General features: G+C 30.5%; 1 non-coding gene across 1 annotated transcript; it reads left to right on the top strand.

Moving 5' to 3' along the window:
- Window positions 1-9460: 9460 nt before the first annotated feature.
- On the top strand, window positions 9461-9579 carry LOC120070364 (5S ribosomal RNA). Its single transcript, XR_005479860.1, has one exon. It is a non-coding gene; the product is annotated as a 5S ribosomal RNA (ribosomal RNA).
- Window positions 9580-11958: the final 2379 nt, after the last annotated feature.

Below are 11958 nucleotides of genomic sequence, written 5' to 3'. Positions count from 1 at the left end.
TTTGGACATATTGTGAGCTTTTGCTTTTTGTTGGGCTTTTAAAAAGAAAATGAATTTAAAAAGAAAACGAATTTAATATTATTTTATATTTGTACTAATCGCTAGTTTTGGATACATGGTGTACTTTTGTTCAGTTTTAATACAGGTGATTTTAAAAGATAAGTATTATTTTATTATCTTTTCTTTGTGTCTAACGGCTAGTTAAATTTAAAATCTCATTATTGATTTTTCTTTTCTAGGATCAAATGGTCCAAATTAAATGTGGTTTTCAATAATTTTTCATCACTATTTAAACTCATCTTCTCCTCCAAATCATGACAACAATTTTTATTGTTTTCAATCCTCCATAACTCATTAAGCCACCATTGTTGCTCTCTCTCCAAGCTTTGATTTTCTTTTTTTCATATTCTTCTTGAGAGAGATATTTTATGTTGTGAGGACTGAGGCAGATTCATTGAGTGCTAAATTTTTAAATCCACTCTTTTAGAGAGTTTGTCAGATGTGCTATTTATTTTTCTAAATTATTGTAAGAGTTTCTCTTGATCCTGAAAAAAGAGTCATTGTAACAATTTGATCCTCAACCGTGGAAAGGATCGGATTTGTTCTTGCGTCCGTAAAAAGAATGTTATATGGTTTGACTCTAAGCTATGGAAAGCGTCAAGCTTAACATTCCCAAGAAGAGTTTGGGAAGTTGTTGTAGGCCGGTTGTGTTGAAACACTATAAAATTCTTGGTATCTTTTATATCCCTCTTATATTTAATTTTGTAATTAATTTGTTATTATATTTATTGCTTGAAATTAATTGCAATTTTTGTTATTGAAATTAATTGCTCATATTGGATTATTTTGATTGGTTGTTCTTAAATTTCTATATCTATTATCATTCTTGTTACTAGAATCAAATTGAGTGTTTTAAAGTAGTATTATTAACTTCTTGATTATCTTGAGATGAATTTATTTGCATGAATTCATTGTTTAAATTACTTATTAGCAAAAAATTTGTTAATTTATTTATTTGAGTCCACACTAGTAAAAAGTTTTTATTAGTTTAAATAAACTCTATTCACCCCTTCTAAGGTTCTCGATTTTATAGATGAGACAAACAACAAGGTATAGATTTTAGGACATTTTGATTGCAAGGTATTTGTGCTTTTTTCCCTTTTGACCACAAGTATTTCTATACTATTATACCGTATTTAAAAGATGGTCCAATACTTAAAATTTCATATTTGAAATTAAATTTTCCTAATTCTAAATATTGATTAATAATCAACTTTTACTTTTATTTTCTTCATGAATTTTCAATGAGTAAATTTTCTATTAAAATATTGAATTAAAAAATATGGAAAAATTAAAGTTATTATTCACATTTTTATAACTTAAGATATAATATATAGTTGGAGGGTTAATGCTTTAGAATTTTTCATGTGGAATTCCATGTGCTTAACAGTGTGGTTTTAGGGTAGGGATTTCAAGTAGTACTGCATCGGCATTCTTAAATAAAAGAGAACAACACTAACTAAGTTGCAGATTCTTTGTTTTTGTACTTATGATATGCGTTTTAGTTTTTGTTATATTTCTATATATTTTGTTAAATCAGTTCCAAAGTTTCTCATGTGTCTCTTTTTTTTTTTTTCTTTGCCCATAAATGTATTGTTATTTTTTTTTAAAAGAAGAGTTAAGTATTTGTTTTGTTTTATTTTGATTTTTAATCTAGAAATCTAGATTTGAAATTGAAAAAGATAAATATATATATATATTTTTAATTTGTTGGATTTTGAATTTGTTTAGATTATGTAATATACAAAACGTAAATTTAATTTTTGTTTTTGTTTGACTTGATTTTTTTTTTGGTTAGTTGTTGTTCATAAATCATTTTTAAGATCCAACAGAGAGGGGTATAATTGTTCATTAAAAGAATATCTTTATTGGATTTTTTTTTAACGGATGATCTCTTTTTGGGACCAAATTAAAAATGGATACCTTTTTAAAATTGAGTGAAAAGTGACATTCTGCTTATGTCAAAACCATGTAAATTTACCCACTTGACCTTGAAAAAACTGCTATGATTTATAAGTTTTATTGATACATGATACTCGATCCTCGATCCTCGATCCTCGATACTCGATGCTTGATGCTCTATGTTATATGCTCTATGCTATATATTAGCTATATGTTACTCGATCATCAATCCTCATACTCGATACTCGATGTTTATTGCTTTACGCTCTATGCTATGGTTATATGCTCTATGTTATATACTAGCTACATGCTACTCGATCCTCGATACTCTATGCTTTATGTTGTATGCTTTATGCTCGATTTAGAAGTTCACTTGATGCTCAATTCTCTATTGTTCTATACTCTAGGTTTGAGACGCAAAGAAAAAAAAAAAAAAAAAAAAAAAAAAAAAAAAGAAGAAGAAATGCAAGAAAAAAAACGAAAGAAGAAATGAAAAAAAATGCAGAAAAAAAGAAGATGGAAGAAGAAGAAACAAAAGAAAACCAACAAAGAAAAAAAAGAAAACGCTGGCAAACGAAGAAAATAGAAGAATAATGCACTTAGCGTTAAAGTGTTAATTTCATACCGTGATGACATAAGCATAAGGCCAAAATTCATTGGTTTTCAAAAGAGTACCCACTTTTTATTTTTACCCTTTATTATGGACGATTTATGCCATTTCACCATATTTATTTAATATTGAATGACTTTAGACTTTTTTAAATGAAAATTAGGTTTAGATATTTTACAAAATCACGTTCTAAAATTAGACATCCATCCACTCGATCTTTGTAAGAAATGCCTAGCTAAAATACCCAATATTCATAAATACCTAAACTGTTATTGTAAAAATGCCATTTTTAGGGGAGAAGATTGGAGATTTCTTTTCATATTCATGTATATCTAGCTATTTACAAATATACCATCGCAGTAGAAATACGGTTATTTATGTTAGAAGTAAAAGATTTTTCAAAGGATTCAAATGAAATATATTATCTATAACTCAAAACGAACGAAATATTGCAATAAATATATATATATATATATATGTGCGCGCGCGCGCATGCATGCATGTATGTATGTATGAGATTTATCCTTTTAAAGTTTTTGTTTATAGAACTTATTCATCCTCTTACTATACTACATGATTCCTTCATGGACAATGACAAAAACGGAAACAAAGGGGTAAACCATGGGGAAGGAATGAGAGAGAAAAGTACAGTATCCGTTGGTGAAGTTTTCTTCTTTACTTGCCTTCGGTCTTACCCTAATTGTGCCATCTACTGGCCGATCAAAGCAAAGAAAACGCATGCAAATTTTCAAACATGGTGTTGTGCACCTTCCATCATCTTTTATGCGCAACATTGCTAGGTAACTCCAGTAGAAGTTCTACATTCCAATTGCAATCATAGTGATGGAAGTAAATTAAAGGATTTGGGGAGTTTCTCTTCAAGAATTGAGATTGAAGGGTAAGGTAGGTTTTGAATTTCAAATGGAAGAGTGCACTCTATGAATCCATGCATTGAGCTTTAATTCTTGCATGCAATCATTACTAAAAATTTCCTATAACCCCATATAGGTCCTATAGGCATCCGTATATTCTCAGTAACACTAGTATCGTTTTTACCAATGTATATATACAATATGCATATATACGTCTATGAGTTTGCTGATAAGTGTGAAAAACCAGTAATTTTGAATTTGAAATTGTATTAGGTGAGGATTGTTGTTTTTGAATTTACTTGGTTTAACTAAAAATTTTATTTATGTTGTTATTTTATATATGTTAAGATTTTGTTGGTTAGTTTTCCTTTTTATAGAGATTGAAGTAAGTTGCTAAAAAAATTAGTATAATCTTAATATGGGGTATTCTTGTAACAATGAACCCAACAAAACAAATTAAGGACTAGACATTTTTGCAAAGAAACTAAATAGTAGGTATTTCTGAAATGCAACCAACTAAATCTAGTTATTTTTGTGCACAACCCAAAATGTTTTCAACCTAGAGACCCCTAGGCCCTATGGTTCATGATTTCGATAGGCCCGAAATTTTGATAGGAGAGAGATTTCGATATCTCCCCAATTTCTTGAAATTTTCATGGATAGTTTGCAATTTCCATCAAAATTTGTTTTTTTTTTAAAAAAAAAACAATTAGCAATTAGCTATGCTAGCTCAATAGAAGTGCAAGGACACTTTTTTCTTTTTTACCATACAATATCTTTATTTTTTTTAATAAACCACATATTCTCATTCAAATATTTTTCCTTGAATTTTCACATCATTTGACCTCAAAGATGAATTAATGTGAGTTCTCTAATATTCCTCTCATTTTCTCTCAACCTCTATCTACTTGTAAGTTTTTTTTTTTTTCATTATGTTGTGTTATATTTAATGTTATGATTTTTCTATTCTTATTATGTTATGTTATGTTAGTTTAATAGTATGATTTTTAATTTTTGTATCAACTTCATTTTATAATAAAAAAAGTTACAATTATTTTATATACGAATATTTCGTTAATTAATTTCAAATATTTGATATTATTTTGTAATTATTTTTTAAAAAAATTTCTACTCTTGCATCTATATTTATGAAGATATTTTATAATATACATCAAAAAATGATTATTACAAATGGTAAATTATAGTGTAATTCAACCACAATCAAAGTATCATCAACTAATTATAACATTTTCTATTAATTTTCATAAAGTTTCTCAAAATTCTATTGATATTTCCACAAAATCAGGGTCTCGATATTTTTATCGACATCGATATTTCAAACCTTTGGATAACCTTAATATTAAATCTATATTACACAATTGTTCAAATATACTATTATTTACGGAAATAAACTAATGGACTAAATTTTTCACAAACGTATAGAGCATTTATATTTCAGCTCTCAAAACCATTTAAACATTAAAAACAATAAAACAAATCATAAAAGGAAACCGAAGCTTCCTCCTCTCCTATACAAATCTAATCAATTTTTATTTTTATTTTGAAAATGAAATCGGAAACAATTTTCAACCATTCGTGATTTTGGGTTTCAGAAATACTAGATCTTTTACCACGTATTGCATGTCACAATTTAACTTTGAGATAGTAGATTGTGAAGCCACTTGTGCAGACAGTAAAGTAGCGACATGTGAGTGTCGACACATCTGTCAAAGACAAAGGGCCAAGAGAAGTGTCATGATGCGATTGAGAAGGACAGTGCATCATCCAACATACCAACATAAGTGGGTAAACATGTCATATTGAACATTAAGTGGAAAGACAAGCAACCATTCATCGGTGGTGTTAGTAACAAGCTCAGTGGGGGCTAGTAGAGCCTCAAGCCGTGACCTCGAAAGGTGGGGTTTCGTTGCGAGTTTGGACGTGCGACTTTAGAGTTAGATTCATATTGATAAGATATGCAATTACTCGAATTTTATGTCAATCGGAGTTCAAACAGACGCTCTACGTTGGTGAGTGATCGTTCGCCACATTTCATATGCATGGGAGGCCAAAAGGAAAATGTTCAAAATGCACTATAGGAGGAGGCAGGTGCCAGCTCTCACCACCCTTGAGCCCTGTGGCCTAAATGAGCTACTCCATGGCATATACATGTGTCATGGTGTGAGTGAGCATTACAAGACAAGTGTTTTGCGTCTTCCATCGAGGATGCAATCTCATGTGCCGGCATTGCACTCCTTCCCATGGGCCAGAGGTTCGATGTAGCACCCAGTATGTTGTTTTGATTCGACAAGGACTTGGAAAGGTCTAAGCCTCGATTATGTTCGGATGGATGGATGTCCGAGAAGTCCCGAGTTGGATAATTGACAATGGTTCTCGATAAACGTGTCTGAATAGGAGAGAGAAAGTTGATAACATCCCGACACTCGGGATGACATTTTAAAGCATCAATGGGACTCGATAGTTCCCGGTTGGCCCGATACTTGTTCAAGTTGTCTCGGTAAGCATTGTAATGATCCGATAAAGCTCGATAGGTGACCATTAGGCCAGTAGAAGCCCGATAGATGCCAAAGTAGGCCGATAGATGTCAAAGTAGGCTGGTAGAGTCCGACAAGCATTGTTATGTCTCGAAAAGTTCGGTAAGTGTCTAAATCACCCGGTAAGCCTTGGTAAAGGGTTATAAGCCTATTTTGATCCAACGAAGGGTCAGAACTCATCTCTGTGAAGTTTTGAGACGATGTAGAAGTATGAGAAACATGTTGTTGGGAACCAAGTGAAGGAAATCTAAACAAAGATCCTTTGAGCAACGGAAGTAGATCGTTCCAAATCCCATTCAGAATGAACACAACAATTATAGTCTTAAACGAAAACGAATAGATTATACATAAACCGAAATTACATCATGCTACAAGAAGATACAAGGGATAGAGTATGTGTACCTTTGAAGAACTCTTCTTCAAGTATCCCTTGATCAATTTTCAATGCGTCCAACGACGCACTCGAACACAACGAACGGAACAACCAATAGCATGAACAACTAGATGCACCTCGAACCCAATCGAGTCCAACTCGATCCACGAACGAATTTAGAACACCACCACAATGGTTACCTTGGTATTCTCGGTGTGAGAATCCAGAAGTTGTGGGCTCTGTATGATCTTGGATTGAGGAAAACAGAAGGTAGACGATCAAGTAAGTGGGAGATGAAGACAGTCTATCGTATAGGCGATGTACTCGACCATTTAGAAGATAAAGCCTATCGTATAGACTTTGCTACTCAATCATGTAGCAACGATTAAACGAGTAACTATCATATAGTCAACTCGTAGCTATCGTGTATGCTCTCAACTCTATCGTTTAGTAAAAACACTTTTTACTTGATAGCCTTTTTTGTGAGATATTTCCGAATGAATCAACTATAAATTTTTGGAAAATAATTTTCTTTTTTATCTCACGGTTACCATAAAACTTCCAATAACTCTCACTCAATTCAGTTATTAGAGAAAAAGAATTCATTATCATATAATTAATATATTATAAATAAATATGATAACCAACTTATCATATTATATTTATAACCTATAGTTTTAATATTTCATCATATGAAACATATAAACATAGTTTTTTTTTCTATTTTATGGTATTTAATATAAATCATATTTATATTAATTTCTCCAATTAATGTATCTAACACATCATATCAATTATATCACATATAATTGAATTTTCTCTTGTTAATTTGAACACTTCAAAGCAATCCAAAGTCTGATTCTTAACTTGAACCCATTGAGTTACCAAGGGGACCTCATGGACTTGTAGCTTGAAGCTCCAACAGTATATGAATAACTGACTAAAATCTTTAGTCACGAGATTCACCATTCGTTAATGTCGAACAACGTCTTTGCATTATCATCAGATCTCGTGATAAGGCATTGTTTAGACTTTATTGTATTCTTTTTTTTTTTTTTTTTTTTTTAATAATAAAGTCAATAAATAAAGAACTATAAAGATATTAAAATCAAATGAGAAATATAAGACATTTACATTATACAATTTTTTAAATAAGTAGAATCTCATACATTTCATTCTAATTAATACTCTAGGATCACCGATTTGTCACCATTGTAATCATCACTTCAAACCAAAGGGAAAAAAAAATAGTAAAGATATAAGATGAAGCTATGTATTTTGTGATCAAATGGATGACAAATAATAAGAGAGTTAATTTCCGTGAGTTAAAAATTGATTTTTTTTTTTTTTTTCTTTTGGGATTTTAAACCCCTATTTGAATAAATTATTGAATGTGATTTAATTTTTTTTTTTTTTTTTTTTTTTTTTTTTTTTTTTTTTTTTTTTAAGATGTTGTTAGGTACGATTTGGGATAAACTTGGCTTGGAAAGGGTTTTAAGTTTGAGTTGGGCTAAAAGTTAACTTTGTAGCTAAAAAGTTTTGTTATTAAATGGCAAAACCTAATATTTTAACATTAAATCGAATTTACTAAAGGACTAAAGTATCCAATTCTAAATGTTGACATGAGACCTATAATATTGGGCTAACCAAATTTAAGTCTAAGATTCAAATAAAGATAAAACATAACAAAATTAAAAATTTGACATGTATTTTCAATAGACTAAAAAAATAGATAAACAAGTGAAATTCAAGAGACAAAATCTAAGCTAACAAAATTTGTTGAGAATTAAACCCAAATCTTAACTAAATAACATATATATATAACCAAATAGCATATAAATCTAACTTTTATTTTAGAAAGGCTAATATCTAGAATAATATCTGCAAACAATATCTCAACAATAGTAATGTTTAAATGACTACTAAAAAAATCGAAATAGTTAATTACACATTAGTTGATATACGCCTTTTATTTGAGAGTGGATTTCCATCAAAATTAAGAGAAGAATATTTAATAATAATAACACAAAATTTAAGCATTGCATAAACAAATAAGTTATATTTAAAATGTTTGTCTTCAAAAAAGGTTATATTTAAAATACCTAATCCCCACAAATATAATGTCAAATATATGTCAAATTAAGTTTGCAAATACTAAGTACTAAAAGAAATAAAATCTCAACATCGTTCTATGGTGATGTGAATAGGATCATCCTGTAGAATAACTTGACCTCTCGTAAAAACACTTAGTGAAAAATAAATTAGGCCCAAAATACCTTATATTTAGAGATGTTTAATTCATCAAACAATTATTCTTTCATCTTCGATGATCTTCAACCCTAACACAATCATGATGCTAAGTTAATCGTCATGACATGTATAAAACCAAACCAATATTTTGAGTTTGACATATTGGAACAAACATCCACTATTGAAGTTGACAAGTTTTCCATATAATCTCTTTAAAATCACCAATCCTTTATTCGAATCGATTTTTTTTCATCTATGATTGACTACTCCGATAATGTTTGATTTCTTGAGGATGTCATCATCATCATAATCGATCTAATTGATTCAAAACTCATCTCAACCATCTTTTCTACTTCTTCTTACTATTTAAAGTTCTGAGCATACTTGTATGCTAGTATAACTTTTAGGAGATTGAAATATGGTTGTGTTTGTTGTGAAATAGACCTTACAAACCCTTCAAAAATTGCTCGTAAGTACAATTGGGCCAACCGTTTTGCCCCTGTAGTTACATCTAATTGCTTAAGTACCACTGATTCTTCCAATGAACAATAAGTCATAGTCCTACTATGACTGAATCCTCTCTCCAGAAGAGAGAGTGTGACCACTATGTTTAAGACTTGGAATCAACCCTTAAGGGAGCAATTTATCTACTTACCCATGCTTCGGGGAAGGAGTGAATTTCATCCTGTGTAGCTGAGTTTTCAGCTCCCCAATTAGACGAATCCCCAAAAAAGTGGGCTTGCTGAGTTGGCAATCTGGCCATTCTCACCCATACTAATCAAAGGACCGCGCGACGCCTCCCGCATGGCTCAAATGGAATTTGTGCGCATTCCATGTCGGGTGCGATCATACCAACACTAATGCACCGGATCCCATCAGAACTCCGCAGTTAATCGTGCTTGGGCGAGAGTAGTACTAAGTTGGGTGACCACTTGGGAAGTCCTCGTGTTGCACCCCCTCTTTGAATAGGACACCCTCGTTCGCATGTCTCCTCCACATGAATGGTCAGGATCAGACCATTTGTAGCACTTTACAACACTTTACAATCCACATAAGGTATCCCTCCTTTATCTTTATATTACAGATCATTTAGGTTATTACTTAAGGCATGATCCACTTGTATGTCTCACATACATGGTTTTACATGAAATAACCACGGATCTTAGTTTATTGGATTTGAGTAAAAGCATATAAAATAACATTTATTTTATTAGTAACAATGTGTACAAAATATTTATAAACTACGAGACCACCGGGAGAAAGATGACGAAGAGAGATGTGACGTTTCATTGTGATGACCTTAGCCTCATATATGGGCAAGGTTGAGCCTCAATACTTGGCCTAGCGTAGAGGCAAGTTGGCTAGAGTCGCACATGAGGAAAAATACACGTATGGGCAACATGTATGGCTGAATGAAGTTCAATTCCGCATGAGTTCAATTTGGTTGAGAATGGAATAACCTCGCCCATGGTCCGACGAAGTTTCAAAGAGTCGAGCAAAAAGTGAATTGGGACTTGAGCATTCCTTAAGGCTAATCATGATCATGGATGAATCATGGTACCGCACGGTTGGAGAAGTACGACCGTGATATTTGGTATCAAAATCAATAAAAAAAATGAAATTAGAAATATAATAATTAAAAAAGTATAAATACGAATAATCATTAAAATAAAACACATTCAAAACGACAACATTATTGATCACATTTCATATTAGTGAAATCTAATTGAATTAGGTCACTTCAAGAAGAAGACTGATGAAGAATTATAGAGTACTCATTTATTGTAGGTGGTTGGATTTCTTCAAATAATAGTGTAATATTCATGGTTTTCAACACAAAAAAGTAAAGAAATATAATTGCTAAACCACTTACTAGATGTGCAACTAAAGATGATAATTTGAAAAATAAAACGTCGAACAACGTCTTTGCATTATCATCAGATCTCGTGATAAGGCATTGTTTAGACTCTATTGTATTCTTTTTTTTTCTTTTTTTTTTTTTTTAATAATAAAGTCAATAAATAAATAACTATAAAGATATTAAAATCAAATGAGAAATATAAGACATTTACATTATACAATTTTTTAAATAAGTAGAATCTCATACATTTCATTCTAATTAATACTCTAGGATCACCGATTTGTCACCATTGTAATCATCACTTCAAACCAAAGGAAAAAAAAAAAATAGTAAAGATATAAGATGAAGCTATGTATTTTGTGATCAAATGGATGACAAATAATAGCCCATTATTAATAGGTCATTGTAGAAATTGAGGAGTTATGCAATAGTATTTTAATTTTTTTTAAATGTATCAATCAATTTTTTTAAATAATGAAATTTTAAATGGTTGATATTCTACTATTTTATTTTATTTTATTTTACTCATCGATGATTATCAATACATGTATTAAGCCGACTATTATTTTTTTACTAATGAAAATATTGTAACTTCTTTTTTTTAGCTTAAAAATGATCTAATGGTGGTTGGGTGGCTTTAAAATTAATCAATGTTAATTTAATCTGTGTCTCTCCATCATTATTCACAAAAGAAAAACAAATGTGTGTAGGTTCTTTAAAAATAATTTACTAGATCGAATTTTAATTATATTATAAAATGGAAATTTCGTAACGATTACAAATAATAAATGATTAATTATATTATAAAATGATTGAATAATGTGAATAATAATTTGTAAAATGACATAAGCTGTAATAAGTAAAATTCTAAATGGGCAATTTGGTCCAAAAATGTTTTTCACAAATCCTTAACATATTATAGATTACTTATGATTTTATAATCTTCTTTTCTAAACTCTCTCATCTCTTGTGACAATCCCCTTTCTTTGTTATCCATCTTCTCTAATGAGCCCAACTGAAGTTGATGGCCAGGGCCACCATCGCCTTCGATAAACAACACCAACGACAATATGCACACATGAATGAAGGCGAAAAAAAAAAAAAAAAGAGCTGAAAACAACAAAAAGATGATCTCAACTTCTAACGACGGGACAATTCATAAGGAAAAAACACATAGAACAAAGATAGAAAAAAGAACGACACATCCTCACAAGTGAGTATACAAAGAAGTAGACGAATAATGAAATAAAAAAATGGCAAATATCAATTTATACCTTTAAATTTTGGGGACGGAATCAATTTAGACCCTAAACTAAGAATTGTATCAATTTAAACCTTAAACTTTGGGGATCGTTTCAATGTAAACCCTAAAATTTAAGATTTGTATCAATTTAAATTCTGAACTTTCATAAATATATCAATTTAAGTCTTGAACATTCATAAGTGTATCCAAATAAAATATAATGGGGGGTTTA

The sequence above is a fragment of the Benincasa hispida genome, chromosome 1, assembly GCF_027475165.1.
Source record: "Benincasa hispida cultivar pf3 chromosome 1, pf3_genome.v1.1, whole genome shotgun sequence".
NCBI lineage: Eukaryota > Viridiplantae > Streptophyta > Magnoliopsida > Cucurbitales > Cucurbitaceae > Benincasa > Benincasa hispida.
This window is presented reverse-complemented; position numbering and strand designations above follow the sequence as displayed.